The 19,882-nt window shown below is 40.2% G+C and overlaps 1 protein-coding gene and 1 long non-coding RNA gene across 7 annotated transcripts in view; one reads left to right on the forward strand and one right to left on the reverse strand.

Moving 5' to 3' along the window:
• The window catches only part of CELF2 (CUGBP Elav-like family member 2), a 641,808-nt gene that overhangs the window by 434,883 nt on the left and 187,043 nt on the right, over positions 1–19,882 (reverse strand). The window lies entirely within an intron of this gene.
• LOC116536381 lies at positions 418–19,868 on the forward strand. The gene is made up of 3 exons (XR_004262601.1): positions 418–746; positions 18,468–18,572; positions 19,785–19,868. It is a non-coding gene; the product is annotated as an uncharacterized LOC116536381 (long non-coding RNA).

A 19,882-nucleotide genomic window follows, 5' to 3' on the forward strand; every position in this document is an offset into this window, starting at 1 on the left:
GTTCTAATGTTATGCATGGTGTCCACAAGGAGCTAGTATTAGAAAGGATACAATGAAGAGAAAACAATCCTAAGAAGGATGACCAAAAATGGTATCAACGTTTTCCTCTTTCTTTGTTTGACTTTCAAGTCCTGTCACATCCCCCCGAATGTAGGGGATAACCAGGCTCCATTTTGCTTGACAAACACGTTTTCCTGTGTTAGCTTTACACAATAACAACAAAAATAAACTCTATGTGCTTTTCCTCCTCTATGTTAATACCCAATGCCTTCCTCCATGGTAGCCCTACAGAACTCAGGAGTGAGGCTGGCAGTCTTCCAGTGAATTGGAACAACATGTAGAGCCTGGCGGTAGATCTGGGGAATGACCTGTTGTCCAAGTTCACAGTGTGTCCCAGATAGTTCAAATCACAATGGAAACTAATTTTTCCATTCCTCTAGAAGGCAAATAACAGTAATAGAAACTCCACTAATGAGAACGAATGGGGAATGGGACATTTTGATAAACGGATATTTCCATTTCTAGACTTTGTGGTTGAAACTCTTAACTGTGAAGTAATTCACTGTGAGAAGGCTCAGTCTATAGGAACACAAAAGGGTGCCTTCCATTTGTGGATGGAGGGGATCTGAGGAGCTCTCATGCTGAAAAGGAGTATGTGCTCCAGATCAGGCCAAGGGGATGAGCAGCTCTGGGGGACGAGGCAGAAAGAACAATCACAGGGGTAGAGCACCAGAGCCTGGGTCCAGGTGGGTGAGTGACCTTGGCCAAGCGACTGGACATCTCTAGTCTCTAGGGAAGCTTCCTGCCTAAACCTGATTGTGACCCTAAAGATATTCTAGAAGCTGTTTGGGTTTTAGCAAATCTATGCCATTCCCTTCTTTTCTTACTTATGTGATACTTTCTTAATTCTGTCTTGCTCTCAAAAGTGGAATTTAAGAAAGCAACCCCAAACAAGAGTTTCTATTTATTTGGGCTCTAATTAAATAAAGGTTTTTTTGCATATCGTTGCTTGTGCTACTTGATGAATGTCCCATGTCTTGAAATAATGGAAAATCATTAAGGTAAACATATTTTAAAGAATAAACCTAGCAAGCAGTACTGCTCAAAAGGGAATGGTTGTCAGACCTTATATTTTTCTAGCACTCAGGATACACTGTGTCATTCGCTCCTCCCAGTGATCCTGCGAGGATTGACGGCCTAATTTAACACCACTTTACAGATAAGACAACAGACTCGGAGTGATTAACAGACTCTTCCAAGATCACAGAGGTAATAAGTGACAGGATGGAGACCAGAAGCCAGAGGTGATCTGACCTCGAGGCCTGTTACTCTGTAAATCTATCCAGACTGCCTGTGCAGCTAATAAACATCGAAGCAGCCACACCGAGTCATGGAATGAACCGAGGCCTAAAGTCAAGTCTCGGTTGAAGTCCAGTTTTGCCTCCTAAAAGCTCATGTCCGAGTCATGTCATCATCTGAGCAGCTGTTGGTTCATTTGAAAAATGAGAAATAGGACACATACCTCTCAGGGTTGTTGCAAGGATAGAATTCAGGCTATGTTTGTAAGTACCTAGTACTGCATCTGGCACAGAGAAGAAATTCTGTAAAAGGTGCTGCTGCCTCGGATAACAATGATGATGATGATGAAAGGGAAATGTTTGAGATTTTGTCATGGACAATGTTAAGAGCAATTCTTTAAACTTTGTCTTAGAGGAAGGAACAGCATTTCTTCCATGGAGCTTGCCTATCAGGGTAAGGAGTGTTCCCTGCTCTGCAGATGCCCTTGTTTGGCTAAGAATTTATATGAGAGTTAACAACAGTCTATTCCCAGTTGGTTACATTAACATATGGGAAAAACAATACAAATAATCCTAAAAAGATAATCCAAAAATTACTTACATTTGTTCTTACCTAGAGTCTATATATCTAATCATCTGGAAATCACTTTAAACCTATGAGAAAAAAAAACCTAAGTATAAGTATTTAGCTTCCCCACTATGCTGGTCTCTTTAATCACTTTCCTATCTCTTCTCTGTTGTGGAAATGGAGGACACATTTTGCACATGGATATGGAGAACAACTAACACTAGCTTCACCTCTCAGCAAAAGCCCTACCTTCCAAGGCAGAGAGGTGCTTAGTGCTTGGAAGGAAGTTTTCCTTCAACAAAAGGGCAAATCCTAAACAACCCAAAATTTCATCCATCTCCATCAGACTATGGGGAAAATCAGCAAAATTATGAAGTAAAATCAGCAAAGTTATGAAGTAATCACTTCAAGGATTGTAATAATGCACAACTGAATTTTATACTATGTTTTTTAGTTGACAAAGCATTTTTTTGCCATGACATTTTGGAAAGCTCAGCTAGTCTTGTAAATTGGCCTGGAGCAGCAGATGGTAAGGCATAGGGGGTCATGCACTCTCACGTCCTTAATTCTCAGTCTGTGGGCCTTCCTTTCTACCTTACTACCCATGATGTGGACAATTCACCCTTGCGTGATCCATGCCTAGATATAAAGCTACATAGAAATACCCCTGATTTCCAGAAAGCTGGCCAACATGTGTTTAGATCATCTTCAAACCTCATATATTACTATTCTCATTCTCTTTGGCTATTCATTTGACTCTCATTTTGAACCAGAGAGAAAAAAGTCACAAGAACTCACCATAACCACATGCCACTAAAATTCTATCAGTTGCAATTTGGGGCAAAACAAAACAAAACAAAACACCCTCCTCATTGTGACCCTGATCCCATTGTTTCAATTTCAGGAAACTGCATACTGTTGATTTTAGCATCGAAGAGTAAGATTAAGGTGGATCCACATTGGTGCAGGACTCTCCTAGTGCAGCTTCCCCAAATTTATCATGCACAGGAAAGACTACACTTTTTCATGAAGAGAAATGGTTCCTGAAAATTCCAGATGGGCTAAGGACTTTTCCTAGAATCAGAACCAGAGTTTAAGTTGTGTTACTCTGAAAGACTCTCCCATGCAATACTCTTGGGTTATGCCCCCTCCTAAGGCTGGGGCAGGTGAGAAAGGATGCTTTATGTTTTCTTGGCCAGCAGGTATATACCCAGAGGTGGCAGAACTAAGTTCTTAATATCAGTGCCCAAGCCAGGTGAGATCTGCACATTTGCAGAGTTTTATTAGACTTTTATGAGAAAGCAAAAGTCAGGCTGACATGGGCCAGAGACTGCTGGAGGTCTTTTGAGAGAAAACATATCACCGAATCTTGCATGTTTCTGATGATCAGACATTCTCCAGTTCTGACAGAGTATGTGCAAAACGTCTTATTTTAATGAAGAAACCATTCACAATAATATATACTTGCTTAGGGATAGCAAAAAAATGTTATTTTAAAAGATATTACCTGCAGTGATAAACATCAGCCTATTTATCACTATTTTGTATCATGCTGCCTAGAAAAGAAAAACCTCAGAGCCCCGTAAGTGGAGTACAGTATATGATTTCTTTGAAACTTCATTATGTGTAGATTAACCCCCGTGAAATGCCTCCATCACATGGCATTACTGGGAACAGGTGAAAACAACAAGAAAGCAAATCCATGGATTTCAGAGTGAAAATCCCTTAGGCTTAGTTTCTTCTCTGTTGGGTCTACCCACATGAACATTTTATATTAGGGGATTTTAAGTTGCGCAACCTCTTTCTGCTTTCTTCATCACAGGAGGTTTTACATTAAGAGTTCTGCATTTTTTGACCAGAGAAGAAATGAAGGTGATGGGCTGTCCCTTTGACTGGTCGGGGTCCCTTCTCTGGGCACAAACTCATTCAATTATTTAATAAGCACTAAAAGTCTATGATTTGCTTGGGTAGGGTAGGAAGACAAAGAGGAGAGTGACATGGTTCCCACCCCAAGAAGCCTATGATCTACTGAGGAAGACAGGCCATGGTGTAGATAAATAACAAATCAATTATAAAAGATTTATGTACAATGTGCTAAGGGGTTTCAGAAAAGAGTTACTAATTTTGGAGACAGAGGGTAATAACTATTTGTTCTGGGTCTTGAAGGGCAAGTTCAAGTTTGCTAGAATAAAAGAGTGTTTCAGGTGGAGAGAACAGATCAGGCGAAGGCATGGAGGTATGAAAACACTGCTCAAGCCTGGGGCATGCAGACTTTCCAGGGTGGCTTCAGCCCCAGGTTCATGGAACACACAGAAGAATTGCTGAATGAGGCTGGACAAGGGGCATCTTGCTTTTCTTCTTTACCCACAAAAATCTTATACGTGAAACAAAGTCTCTGTTTTCTATTTGTTAGTCTCAGAAAGATCCAAATTCACTGATCTAACTGGTCCTAATAACTAAACACTGTTCTGTAACCACATGGTATTTTTTAGCTATGCTCAAAGTTATGGTGTGAGATGAAATTATTCCCCCAACTCACCCCCTAAGAGAATTCAATCTACAGGGGTGCCTGCGCCATGCCCTCCCCACCCTGCATACACCATTCAATTTCCTTCAGAACGTGTCCAGTAAGCAAGTCATGCCATGAAGGAATGTCTACATTCTTTCTGGTCCCATCTAACCCAAGGTGATTTTCCACCATTGACATCTCTTGGCATTTAGAAATTTAGTAACATAAATAATTTACTGTTTTATACATAAATCTTATGTACATGTACCAAAACCCATGTTTGCATGATAGAGATTATCTGTTTGGCTGTTGGTATATTTTTCATGACCACCTTTAGAATATTATGCAGACTGTGAAAAACAATTTTCTAGTTGTCTTTGTTTTTTGTTTTTCCCCCCACATACAGCCTGTGCATCAAAAGTCTATACAGGCCAGGCACAGAGGCTCATACCTGTAATCCCAGCACTTGGAGAGGCCAAGGCGGGCAGATCACTTGAGATCAGGAGTTTGAGACCAGCGTGGCCAACATGGTGAAACCCAGTCTGTACTAAAAATACAAAAAATTAGCTGGGCATGGTGGCATATACCAGTAATTTCAGCTACTCAGGAGGCTGAGGCAGGAGAATCGCTTGAACTTGTGAGGGAGAGGTTGCAGTGAGCCCAGATTACACCACTGTGCTCTAGACTGGGTGACAGAGCCAGACTCTGTCTCAAAAAGAAAAAAAAAAAGTCTACACAGAACAATTGCATTTTCATCTTTTCTCTGAAAAGTTTCTCAATTTTAAATTTTTTGTTTCAGTATTCTACCAGAAGCTTTGATGTATAAATTTCTAAGAAGAAAAAAAACAAGGACAACCAGAAACATTTTTTTCAAAGTCTGCATAATATTCTAAAAATAGTTTTAAAAAATATACACCAACCTCCAAACAGATAATCTCTACCATGCAAACATGGGTTTTGGTACTTCCAGCATTTGTTTTTCCCACTCAACAGAAGCAAAATCAATTGGACAAGTGGCCTAGTCAATTCAATTGAACTTTGCAAACTACCACCCTGTCATAATAATAAGCGCTGAATCGCCTGCCCGAACTGCTTACATAACACGGCTCTTATCACATGAGATTTATCAGCAGCTGCATTTTTCTTAGTAGGCTGGAGCCCAGTGAAGTCAATGGTGAAAGAGTCCTATTAATCACAGTTGAACTTCGCGTGCTATCTGTGATACCTTGTAAAAAGGAGGGTGATAAAAAAGATGCATGGTGACACTGACTGTCAGAAATGCTTATGGGATGATGTGCCTGTATCAGATGGCTTTGCAAGTTGGATTGGCATTCAACATTCTACAAGTGGAGTTTAGAAAAAAAAACACAACAACAACAACAACAATGCTACAAATCTGGGAAGGAATAGCTCTAGGCTTCTGCCAGTCCCTGGTTATTTTAGACCTGGCGACAGGGAGTTAATGCATGAGAGACTGCCAAGGCAGTCATTTGAAACTGCAAATTCAGGAAGCTGTGACGCCTAGGCAAATATCTGTCTCCCCCTCTCCCCCTACTCCCCAAACCTCATCTCATCTAGAATGCAGTTTTCGTGACAGGCCCTTGTTTGGCATACCACAAACAGCTTATAAATAATGTCAGCCCCTCGCTCATTAATTTTGTGAGTTTTTTGTTTTTTTCTGAGACAGAGTCTCACTCTGTCATCCAGGCTGGAGTGCAGTGGTGTGATCACAGCTCACTGCAGCCTTGACCTTCCAGGCTCAAGAAATCTTCTCACATCAGCCTCCCAGGTAGCTGAGACCACAGGCATGTATCCACATGCTTGGCTAATTTTTAAATTTTTGCAGACATGGTGTCTCACTATATTGCCTAGGCTGGTCTTCAACTTCTGGGCTCAAGCCATCCTCCTGCCTTGGCCTCCCAAAGTGCTGGGATTATAGGCATGAGCCACCGTGCCCAGCTTCATTTCATTTTTTAATGCACATACATGTTCAGGCTCTTGTTCAGTTGTCAGAATCTTCTTCGTGTATATGGGCAACAGTTTCATCTGTCAGAAATGTAAATATCAGGAGGGCAGCCCCTCTGTTGGCACTTTGCCTATGCTCTGCATGTTTCAGTGTTCAGCGAGAGTTCTAAAATGATGAGGCTCAAAGTTGTTTATGAAAGGTTTTATATTACATTATCATTTTGGGTGACAGTCTTCTCCCAATAGCTTTGTCTTGAAAGAACAGTTAAAGGGGTAATAGATAGTCAAGTGATTTATGCTGGTATAACTAACTTGGGCTAAAAGCAGTGCTTGATACACAGACTCAATAAATACCTACAAAAAGAGAGGAAGGAGGAAAGGAAGGAAGGAGAGAAGGGTAGACATGAAGGAAGGCAAGAATAAAGCAAGGAAAGAAAATGATCCTGGATAGATCATTAATTTAAAATATAAAAGACCACCCATCTGGATTATTAGAATACCTAGAAAAGATGAGCTCTTTCTGATATCATGAGATATTGTAGGCAGACTAATGTTCTTCCAAAAGAAGAGTCCAACAGCCATACTCTAATCTCTGGAATTTGTGACAATGTCATTTTATATGCCAAGAGGGGTCTGCAGATGTGATTAAATTAAGGGTCTTAAAAGTGGAGAGAATATCCTGCATATCCAGGTGAGCCCAATGTATCAAAGAACCTGCATAAGAGTAAGGGGAAGGCAGGAGAAAGAGGGTCATAGGAGGAGACTGGGAGATAGGAGATGGGAAGCAGAGGTCAGAAAGAAGAGATCTGAATGCTGCACTGTTGGCTTTGAAGATGAAAAGAGAGGCCAGGAGCCAAGGAGTACAGGTGACCTGTGGAAGGTGGGAAAGGCAGATCAGTGAATCCTTTCTAGGGTCTCTGGAAGAAATCCTGGCCTCCAGAACAAATTTATGTTGTTTCAAGCCACTACATTTGCAGCAATTGGTTATAGCAGCAACAGGAAAGTATTACATAAGATCTCCATTTGGTTTACCAGGGGCTTATGAAGACATTTTAAAAAACCTGTTCTTTGAGCTTGCTTGCTTAATGTAAGTATATTTATAAATTTCAGGAAGTCAGAGGAGGTTTGTCATACAGCTCATCACAATAAAATTCTTGTCTTCTGCTTGTTTCCTGCTAAACTGAAGCCCAGATTCTAGATTTAGACTGGAACTACACTTATATTTCTCATATAATTTTTAAGAACAACCATCTACCATTTGATAACTTTTCTTCTAGAAAGTCTTTTCCTCCAGCATATACATTAGTATGAAGCATATACCTATATGTAGTCTATAAAGATCTATCATTTAATTTTAAAAATCACTTACTAAGTGCTTAGCATGTACTAGGTAAGTGTTATGAACAGAGAAGACCACAATAAACACGCCACAATGAACATGCATGTATACATATAATCACTCAACACAAGGGCCCAAAGTCATACTTAGTGGCACTGTGTAGAAGTGCAAAGGTTTGGAGGGCTGGTATTTCTTGAGAAATCCTTCTCAAGAAATAAATAAATCCTTCTCAATAAATAAAATAGAATTTCATCTGGGCCCTAATTTGTTCAGATTTCCTCAAGTTCAGGAAAACAGTATGAGTAAGGAGTTGTGGTCATGTAAGTATAAAACATTTTCTAGAAATGGCAAGAAGTCAAGGATAGTTCAAGCACAGTGTATGAGTGTGTGTGAGTTTTGAGTGTATGGGTAGGCAAGAGAGTAGTACACATGAAACACATAAAGGGTAGGATAAGCTCTGTTCATAGGATTAAAAATCATATTAAATAATGTAGACTTTCTTTTGTATATAATGAAATAAAAAACGAGGGAAATCTGGGAGTGTAGTGTCATTCAGGTTTGTGTGAACTGATACTTTGACCTTTGACATTTAAAAGCACTGCAGATTTAGCAATGGGCAATGGTTAAGTTCAAATCATATTCCCAAACAGCTCCTGACAAGGAGGCGGAAGACTAAGAGGAAGAGCAGGAGGGAGAAGAGGAGAAGGAAGAAGTGGAGAGAGAAGACAACAAAAGTAAGAAGGAGGGGATAAAGAGAATGAGGAGGAGGAAGAGAAAGGTCACACAATACCTTCCAGATTATCCAAACCACTTCTGACAGTGGCTGACATGCATAGGTTCTACTTTTCCAAAATCAGCCTCTGGAAAATACACAGCTCCCTCACTTCGGAAAAATCCCATTTAGTTACAGCTGTTCTTAATGGAATCACTATTCCAGAGCTTTGAAACTGGAAAAGGACCTCTGAGTTGATTGTTTACTCACCCTTGGCTGTTTTTTCTTTTTTTTTTTTCCACCGTTGGCTGTTTTTTTTTTTTTTTTTAAGTGGTATTGTTCTTTTTTTTTTTTTCCATTTATAATGGAAAAAAGAGGAGAGCAAGAAATAAGACTGTGAGGTTCCTTGCAGATTCCTAAATCATATTCCCAAAGAGCTCCTGACAAGGAGGAGGAAGATGAAGAAGAAGAGCAGGAGTAAGGGGAGGAGAAAGAAGAGGTGGAGAGAAAGGATGACAAAAGTAAGGAGGAAGGGATAAAGAGGATGAGGCGGAGGAAGAGAAAGAGGAGAAGGAGGAGGAGGAGAAAGAAGAGGAAGAGGAAGAGGAGGAGGAGGAGGAAGAAGAGAAGGAGGAAGAGAAGGAATGAGGAATAGGAGGAACAAGAGGAAGAGGAATAGAAGGAAGAAGAAGAGGAGGAATAGGAGGAAGAAGAGGAGCAGGAGGAAGAGGAGGAGGAATAGGAGGGAGAAGAGGAGGAGGAGGAAAATGATGAGAGTTCCCAGCCCTTGTCATCTGTTCAATACTAGTAGCGGTAGGGAAACGTATTAGGCAAAATCATATAAAATCACCGTTTTTGTAAGTAAATATGGTCAAATATCAGCAAGTGGTCTTGGCTGAACTCATCTTTCTCTTCCACTTTCCACCCTTGAGATGAGTTTCTCCTCACAACCACAGGACTCAGCACAGTTGTCTCAGTACTGCAGATATGTTCAACAACAGCACTGGCCAGGGAGCCTGTCCCCTTCACAATGACACTCTGGCCAGTGACAGCATGAGGAGCACACTACTACACTACTGAGAGCCTAAAAATGCCATTCTGGGTGGCAGTATCCATGATGACTGCTGGGAACATACAGTGAAAAAATCAAGAGGCCAGTTTCTGTAGAGAACACATTTAAATGAAGAATCTGTTAGCGATACCATGGGATTGCAACATGACTGCTTGAATAAAACATTCTTTTCCTTGTAACACAGGACAGAAAATTTTGGAACATGAAAAATGCTGCACTTCTCAAATTTTATTGCTGAAATGCTCAATTTATGTAAGGAATTTTAAAGCTAAAAGTAAATACAATGTAGCTCAGTTAACATTCAGCCTCATTATTTCTCTGCAGGTTTGTACACATGAACATATTTGCTCCTCTAGTCAATGTTTTAATTTGTCAAGCATTATAAAGATATTTCTCTTGAAAATTAAAATGGATATACATGGGTCTGTTACTAGATTGGCAGAATGACAGAGTATTGTTGAGTGTTGTGTAATGGCCTGTTAAAACATAATAACAAGAAAAGTAAACTATTAGTTTTGCTCCTGGTACTACCTTTTTCTTAATTTTAAGTGTAGAAGTAACATTTCAAGAGACAGGAAGAATGACAATAAGACCTTTTGCCATCTTATCATGCCCAGAGCTTATAAATCAGGGGAAAGTGAACTTTACTATACAGTCATGACAAGATCATGTTTTTATAACAGAAGATTCTTAGTCTGAGGTTGCTTTAATGGGGACAGGCAAAGAGCTCAAAGGTTAGCATTGTATCCAGAACTTGATATTTTTAAATTTGGTATTTTAAATTTTGGAATAATAGAATAAAATAATAGGAGTAAAATAATAAAATACACTTTATTTATCAAAGACCCAAACCACAAGAAAATCTGCAGGGAGAAAATTCACTTGAGGCAAACTGTCATTAAGTATGATATTTTCCCTCTCTTAATATATTATAGAGTTTCTCTCATCAGTGAAGGAATTGCTTTTTAGAGCAATAAAACCCCTTGGAATAATTCAATTTGCTCACGTTAGCGGAGGGATTTTCCAATAATGAATTGAGTTTCATGAAAAAGGACACATTTTCATAGCTATGAATGGGGATTAAACCAGAAGCAACTTCCTTCCCTGTTCAGACAAGTAATTTAGTGACAACGGAACACTTTCCCTTTGTGGTCGAATCATGACAGAATGGAGATACACTTAAGGAAACAAACTATGAGAGAAACTACATTTCAGTTCTGCTCTTTGGTGACAACTTAAGCCAGGAGAGGCCACACTGAGGATCCCCTGCCTGCTTTCTTCTTCCCTTACTTCCTTTCCTCCTTGAGGCCTTTTGTCTTCACTTTTCTTGTTAATTTCTTTGTGCTATAAGAGTGAAATCATGAGTCACAAGATGCAAGCCAACAGCTATCTAAACAATGTTAATAAGCATTTGTGAGAAATGGGAAAACCAGCCAAATAAATGGATAAGGTAATGATTGTATTTTCAGAGTTACAATGGCTATCCTTTGGCTATGCCAGATTCACTTTCTGCCCATTTCTCCTGAAATGTCCTTAAAAACATGTTAAAATATGCCAAAATGCTACATAAAAAAGGTATTAATTGAAATATGACTAATCTCTGGGAGAAATTGCCCCTAATCTCAAAACAAGATGGATCATACTGAAGAAGGAACAACATCCAGTCATGCCTAGAGTTCTGAAACTTGATAAAATGGAATGATGCTGGATAAATGACTGTTAGGCAGCAGCAGTTTTGTCTGGCATATGCATAACAACTTGCTCTTAAGTTTCACATCCAAAAACAGGGATTCTAGCAGCACCGGATGGACTGTGGGAGATGAATCTTTCAGTATCCATCACATACCTGTACATGTATCAAGACTTTAAAAATGTCAAGACTAAAGCAAAATATTCTCATCAAAAGTCAGACCGAGAATTCAGATGACTTGTAACATTTCATTTCTTAAAAAAAAGAAGAGAGATCTGAGTTACATATGAAAAATGTTTCATGATGCTAAATCTGGATGGTGGGTTTACCTGTGTCTAATTCTACAAATCTTTGGACAGAGGCATTAAGTTTGAAATATCTCATATTTTACTAACAGCTGGTCTCCCTCGCCAGACTCTCTTTCACAGCTTTAAACTTCAGAAAAAAATCAAGTTAAGAATTTCTTTTTATTCTGAAGGAAATAGGTAGTTACTCATGAATTCTGTAGGCAGCCAGATGGCTTTCAGATTTTAAGGCAACTGTAAGTCTTGCTTGGACATGCGAGGTCTCTCAAAATACACCATCCATGCACCAGTTCTGAAATGTATATAAATATATTCCAGTGATAAGCGAGATGAATCAAAGGCAAGAACTTATGCATGGCAGGTAAGTCCAAGGACAAAAGGACAGCGGTGAGCAATTGACCAAGGTGAGCCCACAGAATCACATCCTAATAACAGTTGTAAATGAAGTTGCCAAATTAAATAAGCATGTTAAACAATAGTTTTTGGAAAAAAATCTATATACTGTAGCAATCATCAGGGTCTGAAATTCTGTATGACACCAAGATTAGTCAGAAGGTGGGTGGGGAGAAATGAAACACACTAAGTATCTCACTATAAAGAAGAAAGAATAAAAAATGATGGTCCTTGAATTAGGTCATTAGAGTACATAAGGCTTTTCCAGCTTCCAGAAATATACCTTCCTCATCACTAGAAAAAATAAAAGTAGAAAAAAGAAGAAAGAATTCTGGAAACGGGTACAAACATAGAACGTACAAAACATGGCAGAAATTAACCCTATTTTGGTCATGTCAAAAAATGTCCTCTTTCAAGAAATTTGCTTTCACTCCATTCTGCCTAAACAGAGAGGCTTATTCTACTTCTGTCGGCTTTGGCCTAGTTGCTTGGTCTTTCCTTTTTGTGTCTCCCAGTCTGTTTCTTAGCTTCAGAAATTATGCCCTCCTGTAAAATCCATATGCTCAATATAGTTTAGTCATAGAAGCTGAAGCCAGTATCCTTAACACCCCAAATCTCACTCGAAGGATTCTCAGGTGAGAGTTACAGTCCTAAAACGTTGTGGTTAAGGAGACAGGCTCTTTAGCACCCTTCCCTGTTTGACCACCCTAAAGAATGAGGTCAGATAATTTCCAGACTTCACTGATCACCACTATTTTCTTTCTGCCGAGAATATTCAAGCCTCCAAATCATGGTACATTTATCCTTTTAGCCACTTGTAACTTCAAAGACAGCAGAAACTGTAACAGGGGCCACATTAAGAGCAGTCATGGGAGGAAATCTGTCTTCCAAGCCCAAATATCATGTTTCTCCTTGCTGGGAGACCCAGCCTCTCACAGTCTCTGTAGGACTTGCAGGAACCAATCTTTTCTCAGGAAATAAGGAACAGTCTCCTCTCATGCTGTTTCCCAAATCATAACCTTGTTCTTTTATTCAGTTATTCCCAGATTTAAGATTTATTGTCCTTGAAGACAGGAACTGTTTCTTGCCCTTCCTGATTCCCAATAGATTGGGCACATTTTCTTCTACTTAGAAGGCTGAATAAATATTTGCTGAATGGATTTAAAATTGATAACTGAACTGCTTGAGTTCACCATGTTTTAGATTACTCAAGAGGTTAGATGTCAGGTTTTATAATTAGAAAGATGGTCACCTCTGTGATGCCATTACTGTCAGACTAGACAAGAAGATTCAGAAAATGTATGTGTTGAGTGGCAGGTGTGGAGTTGGGGGAGCAGCAGAACTACTTGAAAACACTGGAATTATTCCAGCCAAGGAAGAGAAGGGTTAAGAACAGCATGGCAGGATAGGACAGTGTGTTGGAGAGAAAGCATTTATTTCATGTAGGAGGTACAAAAACACAGGGTAACAGATTTACATGTGATTGAGCCAAAGGAAGGATTTCTAAACTCAGTGTTAAACCATTTAGACAGGTGCCCTGTAGACTCTTTTTCCTAGAGAGCTTTCAAAATGGAATTGCCATATATCCCTTCCATATGGCTTAATCACAGGGCTTTCTGGGAAGGTATGCATAAATTCAACACCATATTTTTTTTGTCATTCTGAGAATCTGTGGTACGAGCAACATCAAACATGAGCTTTGCAACAACTCAACTCTGAACAATCTGATTTTCTTTTAAAATACATAGGCCAGAGTAAAGTTCTAAATCAAGTCTTTTAGTGAGGATTTAACTAGGTTGTGTTTGAAAATATTAGCCAGTGTGTGGCACTGCTTATTGTATACGTTGGAGGAATGTCCAGGTGTGGGGGCTCTGGGAGGCACAGGAGCAGCCAGTGAGGTTTTCTGTCTTTGTCAGATGCAAGGAATTGCATTCACCAGGCACCTTCTTTAAATGTGTTATGAAAGTGAAACAGTGTTTACTTTCCATTATGAGAAAGTACATTGCTGTGCAGGCTTGGAATTAACTGTTGTCGTTTGATTACATAAAGGATAACACACTGGGATATGAGTATAATCATCCCAGTTATTCTCCTGGATAAAAAGGGACACCTAATTAATGGCCCCTTATGCATCCCAGCAAAGACAAAAAAAGGAACAGGAATGGCCCTGGGAGTGAGGAGTGCGAAAAGTAAATAATAAAATCTTAGTTTAATTTTCTAGACGATGCATTTGAGGGAGGTGGGAGGGAATCAACTCCAAAGCAGTCATAGCCCTTCATTTCCCCTGACCCTGATCTTTACCCAGAGCATGGCAGAGACAGGAAGATACTGGAACAACGCTGTAAGGAGTACAGCTGCTTTCTTCTGTGTGTTTGCAGAAAAGAAAATCATGTTTTTGTCGTGAACAATTATGTGATTTCAATTTGAATAGGAAACAGACACTCTCTCTTCCACAAGTAGGGATGTGTTGTCACTCAGAAAACCCTCCACTTAATAAGAGGAGGAGAGATTTCTCAGCACAAACTACCAACTTCAGAGGACTGGGGCTGAAGGTGAGGGCATTTGTAGGATCACTTGTCTAGGCCTGCCCACTTGGACATGTGTATATAAGATCTTTATGTACCATCTTATGCAAAGAGCAGACAGAAGCCCCCAAATCTCAGGCTTGAGGAAGCGAGCAGACAATGGCATCATGGCACAGAAGCGCAGGTTAAACTCAAGGTTTCATGAAAGGAAACCAGTTCACACACAAAGCAAGTGTTTGCTCTGTGTCTCATCCGGGAGAGTAACCCATTGTGCTCAGAGACTCACCAAAAGGCCTGTTTCTTTTTTCTCACCTGAGGTTGGTCACCAGATTAGCCCAGGGAGATGGCCGCTGAAAGGAGCAAAGGAAAGAGTGGCCCTTGGGCCCAAGCTAGTTAACATTGGAGTCAATATCTTTCCTTTTAGTGGAGAGTGAAGGATTCTAATAGAGTCATCCTGCAGCCTCTGGGATCCTCAGGTTGGAAGGAGTAGGGGGTTGGTGCTTGTTTCTGTGTCTAGCTGGGAAATTCCTGCTGGTGGGCCAGCAATCCCAAGCTTTTTGATTGTCTCAGCTTCTGGTGGAGGCAGGGAGGTCCACTGCCTGACCGACCCCCCCACCCCCGCCGCCCCCGACCTCAGCCACAATTGCCTCCTAATTGCCATGCAGGCTTGAAATTAACTCTTTTCCTTTGATGGTGGAGGCAGCTTCTGGTGGAGTCAGGGAGGTCTACAGTCTCCTCTCCCCATTGATCTTTTTTATATCAGCCTTCCCCCACTTGGTTTATGAATTTTTTTTTTTTGGAAGAGTGCTTCTTCCTTGGCTTGCTCTGGGTTAGGCTGCTAGAATATTAGATCCTACCTGGATGAATGAATAAAACAGATGTATGCAGTCAACCTCAGGAGGTCAGAGGCTGTGCCTGGCCTGTTGAATATAACAGGCATGAAGTAGAATTACTGAATAAATAAAGGAAAAAAGGAAGGAAAGAAGGAAAGAATGTATTCAGCCTCCTCTAAGGATGGCAGTAAAATGTTCTCTCGTCCATCTCACTCTCATTTGGAGAAGACCCGTTTGTCAAGTGTGTGAGAGTCTCTGCAGGTGAGGGTAAAGAGTCAAAGAGGGTACATATTGTGTACATAATTCTGATCAGTGGCAGGACATTTTACATTCTTTGTCTCTGAGCAGACAATGGCAGTTTAGCACAGAAGCACAGGTTAAACTCAAGGTTAACCCAAACTTAACTGTGAAAGTTGAATGCCACCTCGCCAGAGCCTAGCACAATGGGAGAGCTCTCACTCATTATCCTGCAGCCTTATCAATTCGCTTTCTCCAAATTAAAGGTTGCTGAGAAAATCTGCCATCCATTCACATATATGAAAGGAAAATAATTTTAGGGGCCCCTGAAGAGAAAAGTCAAGCTGGGAACTGCTCAGGGCAAACTGCCTTCCATTCTATTCAAAGTTACTCCCCTGCTCACTGAGATAAATGCGTATCTGATTTCCTCCTTTGGAGAGACTAATCAGAAACTCAAAAGAATGTACCCATTTGTCTTGTATTTACCCACTACCCAGAAGCTGTCTCCCCACTTCTAGTTTGCCCGCCTCTGCCTTTCAAGACTGAACCAATGTTCATCTTACCTATGTTGATTGATGTCTCATGTCTCTCTAAAATGTATAAAACCAAACTGTATGCTCTGACCACCTTGGGCACATGTCTTCAGGATCTCCTGTGGCTGTGTCATGGGCGCGTGTCCTCGACCTTGGCAAAATAAACTTTGCCATCCCCAAAATAAATTAACTGAGACCTGTCTCAGATATTTGGGGTTCACACAAGAAAGTGTCAGTCATACGGCCCTGATGATTATGTTGAAGGAAAGCTGAATTACTGCTTGCCCAGATCACTGCGGTGGCCTCTACTTGCTTAAGGCAAGTCTACATTAGTTGTTCACCATTATGGAGCCATATCTTTAGATGTATCCTGCATTAGGACTCTTCTAGAAGGAAGCTAACACTGCTAGTACTCCAGAGAAGTGCAAACAAGCTTCTGGGTGGCATTCAGCTGAGGAAATGTGAGTTCAGGAATTTCAGATATGAACCTCCATCTCCATCCTACATACATGCAACCATGCATGCACGCAAACACACACGCACACACATAGACCACACATACATTGCACGTGCACAAACGTTGCTCCATTTAAACAAGCATTCTTAATTTATATCTGAAATGTCACTCTCATCTGAAGGAGTGCATGATGATGCTTTTTTGGTTTTAGAGACAGAAGAAACAAGAGGAGAACATAAAAGACATAATCCCGTAAGTGGAGAGGCATTCCACAGAGTAGGAAAACCAACACATATAGGGAGGGGAGGGGTCAGTGAAGAGTCATTTCCACGTGTTTGTCCTGCAGACATCAGAAAATCAGAGCCGTCACACTGCACTCAAAGTGACTAGCCTCAAAATGCAGGACTACTGGCTACATCTCATTTGGAGAAGACACACTTGTCCAAGTGTGTGAGTTTCTGGCAGGTGAGAGTAAACAGGCAAAGAAGGTGCATATTATGTACATAATTCTGATCAGTGGCAGAATAGTTTGCATTCTTTGTCCCTGAGCAGACAATGGCAGTTTAGCACAGAAGTGCAGGTTAAACTCAAGGTTAACTCAAACTTAACTGAGAGTTGAAAGCCACCTGACAGAGCTAGCACAGTAGGAGAGCTCTCCTTCATAAACACAATCCTGCTTCTTCCCACCTCCCGTTCTCCTAATGTATCTATAGGGGAAGGTATTTCTCCAGTTGGTATTCAAATGGAAGCCAACATCAAGTTTGTAGCTATTTATGTGGTCCCTTGCACAAACCCAGGGATTAGGATAAGCCTCAACAAAAGCCACAGGGAAGGAGCATAAAAAAATGATTCTAAACCTCACCTCTGCCCAACTGACACCTGTAAAGCACAATTGTGTTTTAATGATAGCTCTTCGGAATGGCTCAGGTAAATATAACGCCATATGCAAGGCTTTCAGATGGTGGCAAATGCCATCAGTACTTATGATCCCTGTAGGTAGGTTTTCTCTTGCTGTGTTGAAGCTTGAATGGAATATAACTGCACCATTAAGGCTGCCCTAGAAGTACAGAGAGCGGTTGTTGCATAGTTAAGTGAAAAGGCAGCATTTTATGTCTGATAGAGCAGTCATCTTGCAAACAGCAAATTGGTAGAGAGACGCAGGGGAAAGAGATGTAGGGAGAGTAGCCTCAACAGGAGAGAGAGATGGAAGTCGGAAAGTTACTTTTAAATAACATACTGTACTTTATCAAGCTTTTAGAGAAAAAAAATGCAGATTCTTTTCCAGGCTTAGATATAAGGTGCCTATCCCCCACCCTTCTACCCCAGCACCGGCAGGAAAGCCACTATGATCACCACAGCCATTGTTAGTAAGAAGGGGGCAAGTGGACAAAAAATCCACTTTCACTACAGTAAACAAAGCGAGTTTAGCCCGTCACAGTGAATGATGAATGGCTACCTATCACCTTCCTAGGGAGAGAGAAACCGAAGATTGTGTATCAATTTTTATAATTTTAAGGCTGAAAGATAATAACTCTGCAGAAATGGAGCAGAGTATATAAAAACCCCCCCTGAAAATGTGATTACACGTAAAAATCCATAAAAATGTACAAAGTGATAGATGAACCAAAACTAAACAAATGCAGTTTTTTATCCTTTTGGAACTGAGCAGAAATAGCATATGTAGAGAGAATGATTTTATTTTGTATTTTTAAAAGAACTATTTGGAACTTAATTGAATTATATTTCTGGTGGGAATTGAAATTTTCAGATGGAATATTGGATTTTATTTTAAATTGAATTCTATATTGAAGAGATGAAGAATGAACCATCAGTGAAATATTAACAATAAAGTTGACACGTTTCAATAAACAGCTAAAGAAGCTGAGCACAATAGAAGCTAGCATAATTTCTTTCTACACTCTCCTAAACCCCCAAAGGGTCTATATTAACTATTCTTGATAATTTGGATAAGGAAATCATCTTTGGTTGATTTTAATTAAACCCACTTTACATTTATATTTATTTCTAGAGATTCTTAAAACAGATCAAAACTCAATCATTTTCCTGTGGTCATCCTGCTGAATCTACTGTTTCCCTTACACCTTCAACTTCATATTATTAGTGAATCTAGAACAGGTATTGAAATGCATGTCTCATTTTGCAAATTCCTCAGAAGTTACCAAGTTAATCCTGGATTCTACATACTAGGTCTTTCCAATATATATTATTTTTATTAAATTATTTTGTTTGAGTTGCGCCTTCAGGAATTTTATGACGCTCCATTTGGTAAATTTAATCAACATCAATATGTATAATAAAATGTGCTTGCATTTTTTGCATCTAAAAATAATACTAGCCATTTGTTTAATAATTAGGGTTGATGAGAAAAATGCCTTTCTTTTCTCAACTTTGAAAATCTTGTGTCAGAAGTCCTTATAGATCTATTCATAAATTTTTAACTCATATATCAGCTAGTATGGACACCACTTTATAGTTAAATCGAGGTTTGTTTGGTTTTTTTCAATTTCCCTGGAATCTGGGTAAAGTGTATTGTAAATACAGTGCTTTGCTTTCTTCCTTCCTTTCTTTCTTTTTCCTCCCTCCCTCCCTTTCTTTCTTTGTTTCCTTCTCTCTCTTCTCTTCTCTTCTCTTCTCCTCTCCTCTCCTCTTCTCTTCTTTCTTTCTCTCTCTCTCTTCCTTCCTTCCTTTCTTTCTTTCTCTTTCTTTCTTTCTTTCTTTCTTTCTCTTTCTTTTCTCTCTCTTTCCTTTCTTTCTTTCTTCCTTCCTTCCCTCCCTCCCTCCCTCCCTCCCTCCCTCCCTCCCTCCCTCCCTCCCTTCCTTCCTTCCTTCCTTCCTTCCTTCCTTCCTTCCTTCCTTCCTTCTTTCCTTCCTTCACAGAATCTCACTTTGTCACTACTCAGGTCATTCAGGCTGGAGTGCGGTGGTGCAATCATGGCTCACTGCAACCTTGAACTCCTGGGCTCAAGCAATCCTCCTGCCTCATCCTCCCAACTAGTTAGGACTACAGGTATGTGCCACCATGCCTAGCTAATTTACAAAAACTTTTTTTTTTGAGAGAGAGACAGGGTCTTGCTGTGTTGCCCTGGCTGGTGTCAAACTCCTGGGCTCAAGCAAGCCTTGTTGCCTCTGCTTCCCAAAGTGCTGGGATTATAGGCATGAGCCACTGTACCTGGCTAATCATTTTAGTACAAAATTTCAGCACATTATTTACATCAAATAGATTTAGGGCAAATACAGAGACTAAGCATCATCCCAATGAAAGCTGTATTTTTAGATGTCTGTAAGGAAGAGCAATGTGCCACCTTCCCACATCAACTTTGCTTACAGGAAACTGTTTCCTCCACAACCCCAGAAGGAAGGCTGGACAAAGGGGCAAAGGTCTGAAAACTGGCAAGGACTCAGAGAAGGGACAAGGAGAACCAGAT

This window comes from Sapajus apella, unplaced genomic scaffold, assembly GCF_009761245.1.
Source record: "Sapajus apella isolate SASKATOON/1434 unplaced genomic scaffold, GSC_monkey_1.0 scaffold100, whole genome shotgun sequence".
In the NCBI taxonomy this organism is placed as follows: Eukaryota; Metazoa; Chordata; class Mammalia; order Primates; family Cebidae; genus Sapajus; species Sapajus apella.